Source organism: Bufo gargarizans, chromosome 6 (assembly GCF_014858855.1).
Source record: "Bufo gargarizans isolate SCDJY-AF-19 chromosome 6, ASM1485885v1, whole genome shotgun sequence".
NCBI classification, from domain to species: domain Eukaryota; kingdom Metazoa; phylum Chordata; class Amphibia; order Anura; family Bufonidae; genus Bufo; species Bufo gargarizans.
In genome coordinates this window covers 237,240,584-237,259,782 of record NC_058085.1, presented here as the reverse complement: position 1 = coordinate 237,259,782, position 19,199 = coordinate 237,240,584, and the positions used below count along the sequence as shown (strand labels likewise).

The window sequence follows — 19,199 nt, the reverse complement described above, 5'->3', positions numbered from 1 at the left end:
ATAAAGCACCTTATTTGCTTTTACATTGCAGCTATGGTAGCTTTATATATAGTTTGGAGGTGCTAGTCTAACTTTCTTTTATACTATCCAGAACAAGGATGACCAACCTGCGGCTCTCCAGCTGTTGTTAAACTACAACTCCCACCATGCCCTGCTGTATGCTGATAGCTGTAGAAAGTGTGAGCATGCTGGGGATTGTAGTTTTGCAACATCTGGAGAGCCTCAGTTTGGCCATCCCTGATCCAGAGGATAGGACATCAGTTACAAATAGTAAAAACCCCTTAAGGACCTTGCTATTTTTAACCTTAAGGACCAGGACTTTTTTGGGAAATTTGACATGTGTCACTTAATGTGGTAATAACTTTGGAACTCTTTTAGTTATCCAAGCCATTCTGAGATTGTTTTACCGCAATACATTGTACTTCATGATAGTGGAAAATTTTAGTCGATATAATCACTTTTATTTATTTAAAAGTCCCAAATTTACAGAAAATTTGGAAAATCACAATTTTTAACATTAGAATTTCTCTGCTTTAAGGCAGATAGTGATACATCATAAGAGTTATTACAGTTATAGTTATTACAGTTCCCAAAACCCACTTTTTAAGAACTAGTTCAGTTATGAAGCCATTTTGTGGAGTTTACATAGTGGAAACAACCTATAAATTACCCCAATTTAGAAACTACTCCCTCAAGTTATTCAAAACTGATTTTACAAATGTTAACTCTTTAGGTGTTCCACAAAAATTAAAGGAAAAGGGAGAAAAAAATGTAAATTTTACTTTTTTTTTATAGGTTTTCCATTTTAATCTATTTTTTCCTGTAACACTTCAAGGGTTAACAGCCAAAGAAAACTCAGAAACACCCCACATGTGGTCGTAAACTGCTGTATGTGCACATGGCAGGGCGCAGAAAGAAAGGACATTTATAGCCCCCCCCCCGATACACCCCTAGAGTAGAAACTCCAAAAAAGTTACCCTGTTTTGTAAATTATGGGATAAGGTGACAGTTTTATTGGTACTATTTTGGGGTACATATGGTTTTTGATTGCTCAATGTATTACGCTTTTACGCTTTTTGTTATTTTATGGCTTTCACCTGACAGGTTAGATTATGTGCTATTTTTATAGAGCAGGTTGTTACAGATGCAACAATATCAAATATGTCTACTTAAAATTTTCTATTTTTTTCATCCTGTGAAGAGTTGACATCATTTTTGAGTACATATGATTTTTTGATCAGTCAATATTATACATATTCACGCAAGGTGACCAACAGATGGTTGTTGTTGTGATTGTTGTTTTGGCAACGTTTTTATAAAAAAAAATTATTTTACAGCATTCACCTTAGGGGCTAAATCGTGATATTTTTATAGAGGTTGTTATGGACTTGGCAATAGCTAATTTGTGTACCGTATTTTTCGCCCATAAGGCGCACCTAGGTTTTTGAGGAGGAAAATAAGAAAAAAAACTGTTTTAACCAAATGGTGTGCTTTTGGTGGGTTTTTAACTAATGGTGGTCTGTGCATGACACTATGGGGGATCTGTGGATGGCGCTGTTATGGGGGGGTGATCTGTGGATGGCACTGTTATGGGGGGGTGATCTGTGGATGGCACTGTTATGGGGGGGTGACCTGTAGATGGCACTGTTATGGAGGGGGATCTGTGGATGACACTGTTATAGGGGGTGGATCTGTGGATGGCACTGCTCTATAGGTGTCACCTGCAGATCCCCCACCCCATAACAGTGCCATCCACATATCACCCACCCCATAATAGTGGCATCCATAGATGCCCTAATATACTGGAGCTAAACCTGTGGGAGGGAGGAGGGGCCGGTGGCATGCAAATGCAGCGGGGCCGGTGCGGTCACTTTACTCTGGCCCCGCCGCCCGCTCACTTCCTTAATGCCTAAACCTTTTATAATAATAACTTTAATTGAAGTTCCGATCCCCTGCCCCATCTGTACTACTTACTAAATGTCCTGTAGCAGGCAGAGCAGGGTGGGTGGCCAGCCGTAACTCACTGATGTCCTGTGCCTGTGCCTCCCTCCCCCTCCAGCTGATACTTCGCAGACTGTGATGTAAAATGGCAGCATTCGCCCCATAAGACGCAGGGGCATTTCCCCCCCTTTTGGGGGGGGGGGGGGGTTCAGGGCGCAATGTCGGCTACGGGAATTTTTTTTATATTTATTTTGGCTTTACACAATAAAAGCATTTTTTAAGAAAAACAGTCATGTTTTTGTGTCTCCATTTTCTGAAAGCCATATTTTTTTTTTATTTTTTTTTTCGGGCGATTATCTTATGTAGGGGTTCATTTTTTGCGCACAAGGAGACAGTTTGATCAATACTATTTTAAGATACATATGACTTTTTGATCACCTGATATTCCACTTTTTGTGATGTGAGGTGACAAAAATGTTTTATTTTTTATTTTTTTGCAGCGTTCACCAGACGGGTTGGTTGGATCGTGTGATATTTTTATAGCGCAGGTTGTTACGGACGCGGCGAAACCTAATATGTATTGTACGGCATTGGCTATCAGTGTATTAAACGGAGTAATACACTGATGGTTTGCCTAGGAGACCTAGCCTGGGGGCTGGGCTTCATAGGTCTCTGTTGATACCGAGCCTCAAGGCCTTTGACTTGGGGCTGCCATGGCAAACATCGGGTCCCTGTCACCACAGTGCGGGGACCTGGCGGATCAAGAGAGGGAGCACGAACCTCCCATATGCCATGGTCAGCGCTGACTGCGGCATATGAGGGATTGATCCACCAGCATCGGTGTTATCACCGATGCTGGTGGATGTAGCAGGGGTCCGGTTTTCAGTAACAGCCGGACCCCTGCCGCTGATTGCGGCACCGTGTGTGGGTCAGGGGAAAGAACCCAGGATGAAAATGCTCGTCCTGGGGCGCAAAGTATCGGCAATTTAGGACGAGCATTGTTGTCCTAGGTCCTTAAGGAGTTAACCAGTTCCCGACTGCCCATTGACTATAAATGTCCTGGGCGTCCGTTCAGAGATCACAGCTGCTGAGTGGAGAGCTCGCTGTCAGCAGAGCAATCCCATAGAGAAAGCAGGGATGGTTCCTCAGCATTGTACAAGCTCTCTAGGGGTTGTATTCCCCTTGTAACTGGGGCTACTATGTCGGTCCCAGTTATAGGAGAAATCGGCAGTAAAAATAAATGGAATGTTAAGTATCCCCCAGTGGTCTTCTATGACCTTATAGGAGACTCCAAGTGTAAATTAAAATATATAAATAAATGAAGTAATAAGAAAATTGTAAAAAGAAAAAATAGACATATTTGGTATCCCTGCTTCTGTAACAATCAGCTCTATGAAAATATCCCATTATCTACCCCATCAGGTAAACGCCATAAATTTTTTTATAAAAATTATGCCTAAACAGTAATTTTTTCACCTCATCCCCAAAAACATATCAAACTATAAAAAATGTGTGTATACCCCAAAATGGTACCAATAAAAAGGTCACCTCATCCTGCAAAAAAACAAGCCCTCACACAAGCTCTCACACAATGACTTTAAGAAAATGGCAACAAAAACTTTTTTCCAAAAATGCTCTTATGTAAAAACTGAAAAAATATCACACTATTTACCCCACCAGGTGAACCCCATAGAAAAACATTCCAGAACAGCTTTTTTTTTTTTTTCTCCTCGCCTCCCAAAAAACATAATATTAAGAGATCATTATCTTATGTACACCGAAATGGTACCAATACAAACTGCAGTCTGTCCTGCAGAAAAATAAAAATGTTATGCATGCTAGTAATGAAACTGCAGAAACAGGGTAATATTGAGGTTTGCTGTGTAATGCCTTATTCACATAGTCTGTGTTCAGTCAGTGATTTTTATTAGTGATTTTGAGCCAAAGACAGATGTGGCTCTAAACACACAACAGGTGCAGATCTTTCTCTTATATCATCTCTGTGGAGGCTCCAATCATGGTTTTGGCTCACAATCACTGATGGAAACCACTGACATGTGAATAAGGCTTTGCAGGAAAAAATTTATTAAAATGGAAAATCTGCAAAACAATGACATTTTTAAACTTCTCCTCCATGTTGTTTTAATTCCTGTGGAACATCTAAAGGGTTAACAACAGGGTGGGGGCTAGGCCGCCGAGAGATATGGCTGCTTAGCTGGAGAGCTCTGGCATCAAGCGGCTAAAAAAGAGAAGCATTATCTCGCCACATAAGAGGCAGAACCAGCAAAAACACAGGGGAAGCAGTAACGGATGATGGGGATGACAAAAAGACAGCTCCCCAGGCTCCTCAAATAACTTGGAGCAGTACTTCGACAGGAATCAGAGCACAGAAGACGCGGAAGCACAGGGCGCAATGTCGGCTACTGATTCCCATCACAGCTTTCAAACCTCTGTAACACCGCACTCACACTCCCCAGTGCTTGAGCCAGTCCACCTGTTATCATCAGACATGCAAATACCCTCATTACCTTCTACTCCAGAGGACATTCGGATGATGCAGGAGGGATAACAGCGAAGGCAAGATGGCGGACGCGAGAGAGGAGGACACGTGCTAGCAGTTGGAGGCACTCAGGAGCAGAGACTGTGGCTGGAATCAGAGAACATGAAACAGGTCAGTACATCTGCTGGGCACTATACCCCAATAACAAAAAAGTCAGAGTCCATCATGGACTTCCCAACCACTAACAAACCAGCTTCAGAGGACACTCTCAAACAAATACTGCTGGCCCTTAAAACATCACTGCACGCGGACATGACGCAGCTTATCGCACCACTGTCTTCATCCATACAAGATCTAGAAGGCAGGGTGCACCACATAGAGAATAAAATGGGAGAGTTTGCAGACTCGCAAAATTCCGTCATAGATGCGCATAATGATGTGGTGGAGGAAATGGAGGCGCTTAAAGCAAAGATGGCGGACATGGAAGATCGCTCCCACCGTAATAACATCAAGTTCAGGGGCATATTAGAAACAGTAGCCCCCAGCAAGTTACGTCCATACCTCCACAAGCTCTTCTCCTTACTCATTCCAGATATCACTCCTCAAGAATTGATTATAGATAGAGTGCACAGGGTGCCAAAGCCACTATTTCTGGACAAAGATGTTCCAAGAGATACGCTGGCACGAAGTCCCTTTTTCCACACCAAAGCCCTGATGATGGCGGCACACAAAAGAAAAACCTTTTCTCCACCCTATCAGTCAGTCAAGCTTTATACAAAACTATCTACGGTCACACTCCGACAACGCAGAAGCCTTATCCCCGTTACGACAGCTTTACGGGACCGAAATGTTGCATACCACTGGGGATACCCATTGAAATTGCTTACCTCCGCAGATGACAGCACATATGTGGTGAAATCCTACGAAGAGGGAAAGAAACTTCTCACTGAATGGAACATTCCCATAGAACAACAGAGAGATAAAGATGCAGCCAACCTTACGCCTTTGAACAAGGAATGGAACAGAGTCCCCAAGGCAGAAAACAAAAGAGATGAACATGAACAATTCAACAGGATGCCTACCTACCTAAAGTAGCCTAATTACTCGGCTTCTACATGGAACTGTACCCCCGTATCACCGTAAGAGGCAGGTTGCCATATTGGTCTTTTTTCAATGTTTTTTTTGTTTGATAATGTTTTTATTCCTCAGCTTAACTGTTTGATGGTTCCCTCATATGCCTTTTCTATACATCAGCATTTCTTACACAGGTTAAATGAAGATTAAAATGATGTCCTTCAATGTCAAGGGGTTAAATAGCCCTCAGAAGAGAGCTTATGCTTAGAGGCAGGCGATGGAGGCACGCGCGGACTTCCTTTTTCTGCAGGAATATCACCTACTAAAGTCAGATGCACACCGCGTGCGACACCGCCTCTATCCAATCATCATACACGCACATAACATGAAAAAAAACTGAGGCGTTTTTATTGCCTTCAGGAATTCAGTAGCCTTTTCTTCAATCACTCAACAGATTGATAGCAAAGGCAGATTCATTATTCTAGTTTGCTCTATTAACAACATAGTATATACCCTGGTAAATGTATACGCCCCAAATGTATGTCAACTGGCTTTTCTAAAAAGGCTCATGAACAAAGTCAACAGACTGAAACAAGGAAAACTAATTATGTGTGGTGACTTCAACACTGTTGTAGACCTCGCAATAGACTCCACCAATAGCAGTAGATGTTCAGATGGGGGTTTACAATCATTCCTGCGCACAGAGGGGCTTAATGATGTCTGGAGGGCTAAACATAGTGTTGAACGGGATTATACTTATTTTTCCCATTCCCACTCGTCTTATTCACGATTGGATATGTTCCTGGTGGACCTCACCACTTTATTTCATTCAACATCTACCACAATAGGCCTTAAATGGTCAGACCATGCTCCAATAACACTATCTGTAAAGGAACAACACCAGACACAAAGAGCTCAGATCTGGAGGAATAATACATTCATCTTGAGTCATAAGAAATATTTCCAGGAAATTACAGAGGCTTTAACAGAGTACTTCACAATCAATGCAAATTCAGTATCTGACCCATATATCGTATGGCAAGCCCACAAAGCTTATGTAAGGGGATTACTGATTAAAATAGGACACCAAGAGAAGAAAGCCAGAGAAAAAGATATAAACACCATACTAACTAAACTAGATACTTTAGAGCAGAGCAATAAACAAAAACAGACTGCTGCGATCTCGACGGAGATAACAGCTGGGAGAGAGAGATTGAGAACACTCCTATTGTTTAATTATGAGAAAGCCCTTTCACGTACAAAGTCCAGATACTACGCCCAAGGTAATAAGGCAGGTAAATTATTAGCCTCCGAACTAAAAGCATCACACACCCGATCACAAATACCCTACATACTGCACCCTCAGACCAGTGGAAAACTCATAGATCCCAGGGACATAGCAGATCAATTTCGATCTTATTATGAAAAACTGTACAACCTCAAGGATCAAATCCCGCTCCCAGAGTCTTTCCCTGAACTAGTGCAGAATTTCTTAACCAAAGCTTCCCTCCCTACGCTCTCCATTGCCCAATTGACTGACCTTAACGACCCCATCTCAGAAGGAGAAATTGAGAAAATTATTAAATCACTCCCCTCGGGCAAGTCCCCTGGCCGCCTATCAGGCAAGTACTGCAAACAATTTACTAAACCACTGCTTCTACATTTGACCTCCATTTACCAAAGAGCTGCTACAGGTATACCTTTTCCAGCTGAAATGCAAACGGCACTTATAATTACCCTACCCGAACCAGGTAAACCTGATAGTATCTCACAAAACTTCAGGCCCATATCATTGCTTAACTCGGACATAAAAATCTTCTCCAAACTGATAGAAAACCGACTAGCCCCCGTTTTACCATCACTTATTAAAACAGATCAAACAGGATTTATTAAGGGACGCCAGGCAGCAGATAATACCAGGAAAATACTAAAAAATTTAACTATGCAGAAAAAAGAAAGATCCCAATCCTTGCAGTGACTCTTGATGCCAAGAAGGCATTTGACAGACTTAGGAGATCATATGCCTTTTCTGTGTTAGATAAGATGGGGCTTCATGGCTCCAGGCAGGCCATCTATAGCCTATATACCATTAACAGATTTATTTAACCAATCACTGGTAACAGGAGTCATCCCAACAGATTGGAAATTAGCAAATGTTGTGCCCATTCACAAGAAAGTTAGTAGGGAGGAATCGGACAACTATAGGCCAGTAAGCCTGACATCAATAGTGGGGAAATTAATGGAAACCATACTTAAGGAGATGATTGTGGAACACCTAAAATCCCATGGATTGAAAGATGAAAAACAGCATGGGTTTACTTCAGGGAGATCATGTCAAACTAATCTTATAGATTTTTTTGATTGGGTGACTTAAATAATAGATGGCGGATGTGCAGTAGGACATTGCTTATCTAGACTTTAGTAAGGCTTTTTAGGTCTTGTTACCAGTGGGGTACCTCAGGGATCTGTTCTAGGACCCAAATTGTTTAATATCTTTATCAGCGAAATTGCAGAAGGCCTCGATGGTAAGGTGTGTCTTTTTGCTCATGACACAAAGATTTGTAACAGGGTTGATGTTCCTGGAGGGATATACCAAATGGAAAAGGATTTAGGAAAACTAGAAGAATGGTCAAAAATCGGGCAACTAAAATTTAACGTTAATAAGTGTAAGATAATGCACCTGGGGCATAAAAACCCAAGAGCAGTATATAAAATCAGTGATACAGTCCTAACCTCAGTATCTGAGGAAAGGGATTTAGGGGTCATTATTTCAGAAGACTTAAAGGTAGGCAGACAATGTCATAGAGCAGCAGGAAATGCTAGCAGAATGCTTGGGTGTATAGGGAGAGGCATTACCAGTAGAAAGACGGAGGTGCTCATGCCGCTCTACAGAGCACTAGTGAGACCTCATTTGGAGTATTGTGCGCAGCACTGGAGACCATATCTCCAGAAAGATATTGATACTTTGGAGAGAGTTCAGAGAAGAGCTACTAAACTGGTACATGGATTGCAGGATAAAACTTACCAGGAAAGATTAAAGGACCTTAACATGTATAGCTTGGAAGAAAGACGAGACAGAGGGGATATGATAGAATCTTTTAAATACATAAAGGGAATCGGCAAGGTAAAAGAGAGAGAGATAATATTTAAAAGAAGAAAAACTGCTACAAGAGGACATAGTTTTAAATTAGAGGGGCAAAGATTTAAAAGTAATATCAGGAGGCATTAATTTACTGAGAGAGTAGTGGATGCATGGAATAGCCTTCCTGCAGAAGTGGTAGCTGCAAATACAGTGAAAGAGTTTAAGCATGCATGGGATAGGCATAAGGCCATCCTTCATATAAGATAGGGCCATATTCATAGTATATTGGGCAGACTAGATGGGCCAAATCTTATCTGCCGAAACAGGTCTCAGGTCTACACAAATGGAGTCGCCTCGGGTAGATTTAATATAAAAAAAGGATCACGTCAAGGATGTCCCCTTTCACCATTAACCCCTTCCCGACCGCAATCTATATATATATACATGATAGCTGCACATACCCCGTGCAGCTACCACGTATATAAACGTTCTGGCAGCTCTTTAATCCAAGCGCTGCAAAGCGCTTGGATTAAAGCTTCTGCCCCTGCCCTGTATGCTGTCACGGACAGCATACAGTACAGTAATGCCGTCAAGGGACCAATCAGAGTGGCCCCTTGCCAGCAATCGATCCGATTGGTTAGTCTGTACAGACTAACCAATTGGATCGCGGCAGTGAAAAAATGCAGATTTCAGGCTCTGATCTGCGCTCTGCAGATCAGAGCCTGAAATCACAGTGTCCTCGTGCAGCCCCCCCCCATCTGTGCAGCCCCCCCATCTGTGCCCCCTCCATCTGTTCCCCATCTTGTATCCATAGTGCCCCCTCCTTGAGTCCGCCCCCTCCATTCCTCCTGCTGGCTTGACACCCTCCCCCCCCCTTCCAGCGCTGCCCCGCGCCCGGTCTGCCCCCCTGCTGTGTTTGATGGCAGCGGCTCCATTCCTGAGCCGCCGCCATCATCAGAGTGTCAGCTCTATGCTGACACTCTGCTGTAAGTTCTGTAACCCCATAGATGCCACGGCAGCGGCATCCATGGGGTTAATAGAGGAAGGGGGCTCCCTCTCTCCACCATCGGGGCTGCTCCGCTGTTGCCACCTACAGGGCATCTGAATGTATTGCACTTTGCAATGCAAGAGCATTGCAAAGTATAGTACAGCCCCACTGGATCTTCAAGATCTAAGAGGGACTTGATAAAAAAAAAAATGTGAAAAATAAATAAAAGTAAAAATAAATAAATAAAAATGTAAAATGTAAAAAATAAATTGCCTTTTCCTATAAAATAAATAAATAAAAAATACACATATTAGGTATCACTGCGTCTATAACGACCGTCTCTATAAAGATATCACATGATAGAACCCGTCCGATAAACACCATAAAAAATAAAATAAAAACTGTGTAAAAAAAAAAGCCATTTTTGTCACCTTACATCACAAAAGGTGCAACAGCAAGAGATCAAAAAGGCGTATGACCCCCTAAATAGTACCAATTGCCCAAAAAATAAAAAAGCTATGGCTCTCAGACTATAGAGACACTAAAACATCATCTTTTGGGTTTCAGAAATGCTATTATTGTGTAAAACTTAAATAAATAAGAAAAAGTATACATATTAGGTATTGCCACGTCCCTAACGATCTTCTCTATAAAACTATCACATGACCTAAATGTGACGAACTGCGACCGCCGCGGCCACAATACGTCACAAAACCGTCACAGCGCCCCTAGTGGTCAATCCGCGAACAGGCCTCCCAGCCACTTTCAGCACACCGACAGTCTAACTTGAGTCCGTACAGTCGATAGGCTGAAAGCGCAGAGAGTGGACCGCCGACCGACCGCAAGTAAGCGTGTGACGAACTGGACCGGAACTACACACAGGGTAGTTTAACTGCCACCACCTTGCAATTTATGGGAGCAAGGAACCCGCTATCTAGATAACACAACCGAGTAGCTTTCCCTTCGGAGAGGCTAGGGTAAGTTTTTGCAGTGTTTGAAAACAGGCATATGGCTAGAGAAATGACTTGGAGGTCATTTATTATATATCTATATACAATACAAATTATCACGATGCACAGTAATTATAACACAATAATCAAGGAAAGTATAGTCCAATAAACAAAAGGGAGAAAAGAAAGAAAATACTTAGTTTCCGCAGAAAAGATGTCCGTTGGTGAAATAGTCCGTCGCAGGGATAAAGTCCAAGAAGCTTTTGTCCAGTGTAATATGCCTTCAGCCCACAGGTTCTCTGGCTGAGGCCCTTTTCAGGTGTTGTTAAAGTGGAGAACTCCTGTAGCAGATTCTAGGTCTTTGTTATAAAGGGTCCTAGAAACAAGGCGGGAAATTGAGAGTCCGCTTGCTGGGCAGGCTGTATTCCTGAGGTGAATGTCAGTTCTGAAATATGGCATGTGCCATATCGTGGGATGTCTCCGCTGTACACAAGTAACAAGCACATATTCACATTCCCCACAAAATATGGAGTTCAGGGATACCAAATATTACTATTATAACTGGTTCTATGATGGGGTAACACCATAACTTTACCTGGGTACATCTTAGAGTTATGTTTGTCCTATGTAAACGTCTAGTGAATTCTGAGTGACACGATGATGTAATTTTTACGTCCGTAAGATGCATGGTCTCTCTTAAAAAGGTAAAAATCATATCTCAGATTCATGTTGCAGTCTGGGAAACCTTGGTGCCGGCCTGTCTGCAGCAAGCTAGCTTACAGACCCCTTATGGCAGCGACACCAAATGTCTCCCCCCCAGGTGCAGTCTTCACACCTAGCTGTGATATCTCTGCAGACAGGGAAGTTCTTTTGTCAACCTGAGGAAGCCAGCTGTAATTGCGTTATCTGCTGGGCATCTATTGACTGACTTGAACAAAAGGACTATGTTGTTCTCTGGGTACAACAGAAGGACAGAAGGAGACGCTCTGAATAATCAAATTGTAGGTTCTGGGGCCTAGGGAAATAATTACTGTGTAATAGACCTACTGATCAATAAGGCAGAGTAATATTGATAATATTGGGAGGACAGTTCAATATTCTCGCGGATCATCTGTGACACCTCCCCCCGCGTCTGTGGCTAGACATCCGTCCGCAAGACGGGTGGCGTCGCCGCTAACCTGCGCTGATCGGTCTGGATCGCCGTTGCAATGGGATAAGCCATCCGCATTTTGATGTCTGCTGCCTGCCCTGTGCTGGATGGTAAAATCGTACTGCTGCAGCGACAAGCTCCAACGTAGGAGCTTTCCGTTGGACCCCGCAGTACGGTTCAGCCAACTGAGAGGATTATGGTCCGTAATGATTGTGAAGGAGCGGCCGTACAGATAGGATTGAAGCTTCTGCAGGGCCCACACAATCGCCAGACACTCCTTTTCTGTAGTTGAGTAGGAGACTTCTCGGGGAAGAAGTTTCTGGCTCAGGTACAGAAGAGGATGCTCGTCCCCTTTTCCATCCACCTGGCTTAAGACAGCGCCGAGACCGTAATCTGATGCTTCGGTTTGCACTATGAACCGACGGCTGAAATCTGGGGCTTGAAGCACAGGGGCGCTAGCTGACGCCTGCTTCAAGGCCCAGAAGGCGTTCTCACACTCAGGGGTCCACGTAACCACTTTCGGGTGCTTCTTACCAGTGGCATCCGTCAGGGGCTTCGCGATGGCACTATAGGCGGTACAAACTTCCTATAGTAGCCCGCGGTCCCCAGGAATGCCTGAACCTGCCGCTTGGTGATAGGCCGAGGCCACGCTAAGATGGCGTCAACCTTTCCCGTGTCCGGTTTCAGGGTGTTCCCTCCCACTCGGTGCCCTAAATACTGGACTTCCGTCATGCCGATCTGACACTTACTTGGCTTAACTGTCAAATTGGCTGCAGCCAGCCGTTGCAGTACCTGGGACAGATGTTTGAGGTGTTCTTCCCAGGTGGGGCTAAACACCGCAATATCGTCCAAATATGCTGCAGCGAACGGTTGCATTTCCTCCAGCAGGTCGTTCATAGCCCGCTGGAACGTGGCAGGCGCATTTTTCATTCCAAAGGGCATAGTCGTAAATTCGAAGAGCCCGAAGGGAGTGATAAAGGCCGACTTCTGCCGCGTGTCCGGGGCAAGAGGGATCTGCCAGTACCCCCGGCTCAGATCCATGATTGATAGATAGCTGGCAGCCGCCAGCTTATCTAGCATCTCATCGATGCGAGGCATGGGGTAGGCGTCCGTAGTGGTTACAGCGTTCAACTTCCGGTAGTCCACGCAGAACCGCGTTGTCTTGTCTTTCTTGGGTACCAAGACGACGGGTGCCGCCCATGGACTACAGGACCGCTGAACGACCCCCAGTTCTAGCATTTCCCCCACCTCACGCTGCATGTCCGCCTGCACCTCCGGAGAGACGCGATAGGCGGATTGCTTGATGGGGGGATGTGCTCCGGTATCTAACCGGTGAGCGACCAGATTGGTCCGTCCCGGGATACCTGAGAAGGTCCGGTGGTACCGACCTAACACCTCCTGTAACTGCTCTCTCTGGGACGGGGAGAGCTGCGGGTTGACATTTATGTCCCCGTCCGTCTCCCGGGTGTCAGCCAGCAGATCTACCAGAGGGTCTGTCTCGCCCTGTTCTAACCGGCTGCACACTGGGAGTACATACTGGGTTCTATCGTGGTGAGCCTTCAGCATGTTAATGTGAAAGGCCTTCTGTTTTCTACCCCCCATGTTCACCAAGTATGTCAGGGGGTTTAAACGCTTCTCTATGGTGTATGGGCCCCTCCCATGCCGCCTGTAACTTATTGTGCCATATGGGGAGAAGGGCATAGACCTTGTCTCCAGTTTCAAATGCCCGGTCTCCCGCGGTGCGGTCGTACCATAGTTTCTCTTTGGCCTGGGCCTGGGCCAGATTCTCCGTTACCATGGCAGAGAGTGACTCCATTTTGTCTCTGAACTTCAGGACGTAATCCACTACAGAGACATCCGTGGGATCACCTTTGCCTTCCCACGTCTCTCGCATCAGCTGTAGTGGCCCTCGGACGTTCCTGCCATACAGGAGTTCAAACGGGGAGAACCCGGTGGACTCTTGCGGTACTTCCTGTAGGCAAACAGCAGATGAGGCAGGTATCGTTCCCAGTCCCCACCCTGCGACTCAACGAACGTGGCCAGCATCTGCTTTAATGACGCGTTAAAGCGCTCGCAGAGGCCGTTGGTTTGCGGGTGGTACGGACTGGAGACGAGGTGCGTCATCTGGATCTTTGCCGCCAGGGCGTCCATCAGTTCAGACATAAACTGGGGTCCCTGATCTGTGAGCATCTCCGCAGGGAACCCTACACGTGAAAATATGGTAATTAGCGCGTCTGCTACCTTGTCTGCCCTCAGGGAGGAGAGGGCGAACGCATCTGGGTAGCGAGTCGCGTAATCCACCAGCGTCAAGATGTACCTCTTGCCGCTGCAGCTGGGAATGGGCAGAGGTCCAATTATGTCGACTGCCACTCGGTGAAATGGCTCACTTATGATTGGCAGTGGACACAGGGGAGCCTTGCGTGGATTCCCAGCTCGTTTAACCTTCTGACAAACCGTACAGGAGCGACAATAATTGATGACATCTATCCTCATTCTAGGCCAGTAGAAATGCCCCTGAATACGGTCAAGTGTCCTGCGAATTCCTAGGTGCCCTGCCAAGGGGATGTCATGTGCGGATTTCAGCACATGCCCCCGGAAGGCACTAGGTACCACAAGCGACTTGGTACTCACGGTCATTTCGCCTTCGGTGGGTTGTATCGCCTCACTATACAACTTCCCACCTTCCCAGTACACTTTGAACCCGGCCCCATCCGCGAGGGGCTCAGCAGCCTGTCTTCTGAGACCCTCGAGGCTAGGATCGGTTTGAAGTGCGTGCTCGAAGGCCGCCTGATCCGTTTCAGCCAGCTGGCCCGTGGCGTACGAGGCCTGTGGCTGACAGTCACCCTCCCTGGGGTCAGAGGAGTGGGAGGAGACCGGAGCCTCTTCCCCCTGTTCTGAGTTCAAGTTTTGGGTGGCCCGACTCCGAGTCACAGCTAGGACAGGTATGACTTCGGAGCAAGGCAGATTAGCATTTTCAATATCACATGTAGAAATCACATTAGCAGGTACGTCATGCATATCATCAACATTAATATTGGATACATTCAACCCCCCTCCCCCAGACTTTTGCCCCCGGGTGCCAAGCACCTGGGTGGGGGCAGAGGGCGGACCCCCTTCCTGGGATCCCGAGGGGTTCGTGGCGGGTTCATAATAGGATACCAGCTTGCCTAGATCGGACCCCAACAAAACAGGAACTGGTAGCTGGTCTAGGATACCAACTACCTTTTCTTGAACACCCACCCCCCAGTCGATGGAAACCCGGGCTTGGGGAATGTGAGAAAGAGTGCCCCCCACCCCAGTGAGGGTGAGATACTTGTCTGGGATGATGTCCTTTGTGGGCACAAGGTGCGGACGCACCAGGGTGACATCGGCTCCCGTGTCCCGGAAACCGGTGACTAGCTGGTCATTCACTGTAACAAGCTGGTGATTGCTGGTGATGGGGTGAATCTCCTCCCCACCGGCGAACAAAACAGTTGAAGATGATGGTTCACGCTGGGATGCGCTGGCTGGCTGTGGCTGTCTCCGCTCAGGACAGTTGAATTTCATATGTCCAGGCTTGCGGCAGTAGTGACAGGTGATTCCATTAGGTGCCCCAGGTCTGGAAGCAGTAGCTGCACTTGGTGGTCTCTGTGGTGGACGGCCCACAGAGGCAGGGGGGTCTGCCCTGACATTGGGCAGACCTCCTCTCCAGTGAGATGGTGCAGATTTACGCAGATCGGGCACCCGGGTTGTGACAAAAGTCTCAGCTAAGTCTGCAGCAGCGGTTGCTGATGCAGGCTTCCGTTCTAGCACGAATTGTCTCACATCCGCAGGGCAAATACAAAGAAGCTGGTCTAGCACCATCAAGTCCTCTAGGATGTCATAAGACCCTTTTGTTAGGCCTAAAGTCCACTGGCGGAATGTAGTGCGTAAGCTGCTGACCACATCCGGATAAGAGTCCGTACGATCCTTTTGTAAGGACCTAAACCTTTTCCGATAGACTTCAGGGGTCAGCTGGTATTTAGCAATGATAGCATCTTTTATGGCGGAATAATCTTCATCCTGCTCCATGGATAACTCCGCAAACGCGTCCAGCACTTTGTAGCGCAACAGGGGGGTCAGGTGTCTGGCCCACTGCTCTTGGGGCAGACGATACTGACGGCAGGCTTTCTCAAAGGATCGCAAAAACAAGTCTATGTCAGTGTCCTTTTCAATGGGAGCAAATTTAAATTTTGCACTCACGTGTGATGCTGCTCCTTCTGCAGGAAAGTTGGGTGATGAGCTTCGGCTGGGTTGATGTATTCTGGCCATGCTCAGTTCATGCCGACGTTGGCTTTCTTCACGCTAAGCCATGTACTGTAGGTACTTTACCGGGTCAGTGTCCATTAGTTTTTGGAGGGCCTGCTGCATCATAGGGTCTGTACAAATAGATAGTCTGGTACTGGCCGGTTCCGGGCGAGTACTTAAAGAAAAATTAGGATCCGTACTGAAATACTGCGCTGGGGGGCCAACAGGGCCCGCAGGATGTTCCCCCTCCGAGTAGTCAGGATTCTCAGTGTCCGGTTCCTCAGGACTCGAGTCAGATGGGCCGTTGTCTCCCGCAGTAGACACATCCAACAGCCGCAGTTGTTGGCTATCCCATCGGAACAAGTCTTTTGTCAGGTCGGTCTTCGTCTTGCGACCGACTTCAATGCCCCGTTCTTTGCACAGATTTTCCAGATCTGCCAAAGCCATTTTCTTGTATTCCCCGGACATTTTCACGCCAAATAAAAGATAGATAAAGAAAACAAGATTTCGGGAAGGGTACTGGACTACACAGTCTCTCTGTACACACAGATAAATGTATTGCACTCAGCCACACCACCACCAAATTGGTTTGGTTCTGACAGAGGTAAATTAGTTAATCTCTGTTCAGATGTTCTAAACACATGCAAAAAGGAATCCCAGTAGCTGCCTACCAATATGTGACGAACTGCGACTGCCGCGGCCACAATACGTTACGAAACCGTCACAGCGCCCCTAGTGGTCAATCCGCAAGCAGGCCTCCCAGCCACTTTCAGCACACGACAGTCTAACTTGAGTCCGTACAGTCGATAGGCTGAAAGCGCAGGGAGTGGACCGCCGACCGACCGCAAGTAAGCGTGTGATGAACTGGACCGGAACTACACACAGGGTAGTTTAACTGCCACCACCTTGCAATTTATGGGAGCAAGGAACCCGCTATCTAGATAACACAACCGAGTAGCTTTCCCTTCGGAGAGGCTAGGGTAAGTTTTTGCAGTGTTTGAAAACAGGCATATGGCTAGAGAAATGACTTGGAGGTAATTTATTATATATCTATATACAATACAAATTATCACGATGCACAGTAATTATAACACAATAATCAAGGAAAGTATAGTCCAATAAACAAAAGGGAGAAAAGAAAGAAAATACTTAGTTTCCGCAGAAAAGATGTCCGTTGGTAAAATAGTCCGTTGCAGGGATAAAGTCCAAGAAGCCTTTGTCCAGTGTAATATGCCTTCAGCCCACAGGTTCTCTGGCTGAGGCCCTTTTCAGGTGTTGTTAAAGTGGAGAACTCCTGTAGCAGATTCTAGGTCTTTGTTATAAAGGGTCCCAGAAACAAGGTGGGAAATTGAGAGTCCGCCTGCTGGGCAGGCTGTATTCCTGAGGTGAATGTCAGTTCTGAAATATGGCATGTGCCATATCGTGGGATGTCTCCGCTGTACACAAGTAACAAGCACATATTCACATTCCCCACAAAATATGGAGTTCAGGGATACCAAATATTACTATTATAACTGGTTCTATGATGGGGTAACACCATAACTTTACCTGGGTACATCTTAGAGTTATGTTTGTCCTATGTAAACGTCCAGTGAATTCTGAGTGACACGATGATTTTTTCGTCCGTAAGATGCATGGTCTCTCTTAAAAGACCCTAGCTTACAGACCCCTTATGGCAGCGACACCAAATGTCTCCCCCCCAGGTGCAGTCTTCACACCTAGCTGTGATATCTCTGCAGACAGGGAAGTTCTTTTGTCAACCTGAGGAAGCCAGCTGTAATTGCGTTATCTGCTGGGCATCTATTGACTGACTTGAACAAAAGGACTATGTTGTTCTCTGGGTACAACAGAAGGACAGAAGGAGACGCTCTGAATAATCAAATTGTAGGTTCTGGGGCCTAGGGAAATAATTACTGTGTAATAGACCTACTGATCAATAAGTGTAATATTGATAATATTGGGAGGACAGTTCAATATTCTCGCGGATCATCCGTGACACTAACTCCTCAGATGAACGCTGTAAAAATAAATAAATGAAAACTGTTCCAAAACAGCCAATTTTTGGGTCACCTTTCCCCATAAAGTGTAATAATGAATGATCAAAAAATCCTATGTACCCAAAAATGGTACCAATAAAAACCTCAACACTTTCTGCAAAAAAGAGCCCCTGCAAAAGACGATCGGCAGAAAAATAAAAAACATATGGCGTTCAGAAAACCAATCCAGCACAATCTGCCTTCCAAAAACCGTATGGCATTCCTTTCCTTCTGCGCCCTGCCGTGTGCCCATACAGCAGTTTACGACCACATGTGGGGTGTTTATGTAAACCGTGGAATCAGGATAATAAATATTGAGTTTGTTTGGCTGTTAACCCTCAATGTGTTAAAGAAAAAATAATTATAAAATGGAAAATCTGCCAAAAAAGTGAAATTTAGAAATTTCATCTCCATTTTCCTTTAATTCTTGTGGAACGCTTAAAGGGTTAACAAAGTTTGTAAAATCAGTTTTGAGTAACTTGAGGGGTGTAGTTTCTGCAATGGGGTCATTTATGGGGGATTCCACTATGTAAGCCCCACAAAGTGACTTCAGACCTGAACTGGTCCTTAAAAAGTGGGGTTTGGAAATTTTCTTAAAAATTTTAAGAATTGCTTCTAAACTAAATGACATTTCGAAAATGATGCCAACATAAAGTAGACATATGGGGAATGTTAAGTAATAAATATTTTATTAGGTATGACTTTCTGTTTTAGAAGCAGAGAAATAGAAATTTGGTAATTTTTGGTAAATTTGGGATTTTTTCATAAATAAAGGTGAAATATATTGACTCAAATATCTGACTATCATAGAAACATAGAATGTGTCGGCAGATAAGAACCATTTGGCCCATCTAGTCTGCCCAATATATCTGAATCCTATGAATAGTCCCTGGCCCTATCTTATATGAAGGATAGCCTTATGCCTATCCCATGCATGCTTAAACTCCTTCACTGTATTTGCAGCTACCACTTCTACAGGCAGGCTATTCCATGCATCCACTACTCTCTCAGTAAAGTAATACTTCCTTATATTACTTTTAAACCTTTGCCCCTCTAATTTAAAACTGTGTCCTCTTGTGGTAGTTTTTCTTCTTTTAAATATGCTCTCCTCCTTTACCGAGTTGATTCCCTTTATGTATTAAAAAGTTTCTATCATATCCCCTCTGTCTCTTCTTTCTTCCAAGCTATACATATTAAGGTCCTTTAACCTTT

General features: G+C 45.1%; 1 protein-coding gene across 4 annotated transcripts in view; it reads left to right on the top strand.

Annotated features, from left to right (window-relative positions):
• LOC122941331 (gastrula zinc finger protein XlCGF26.1-like) overlaps window positions 1-19,199 on the top strand; it is a 64,142-nt gene that overhangs the window by 27,792 nt on the left and 17,151 nt on the right. The gene's annotated exons all lie outside the window — the stretch shown is intronic.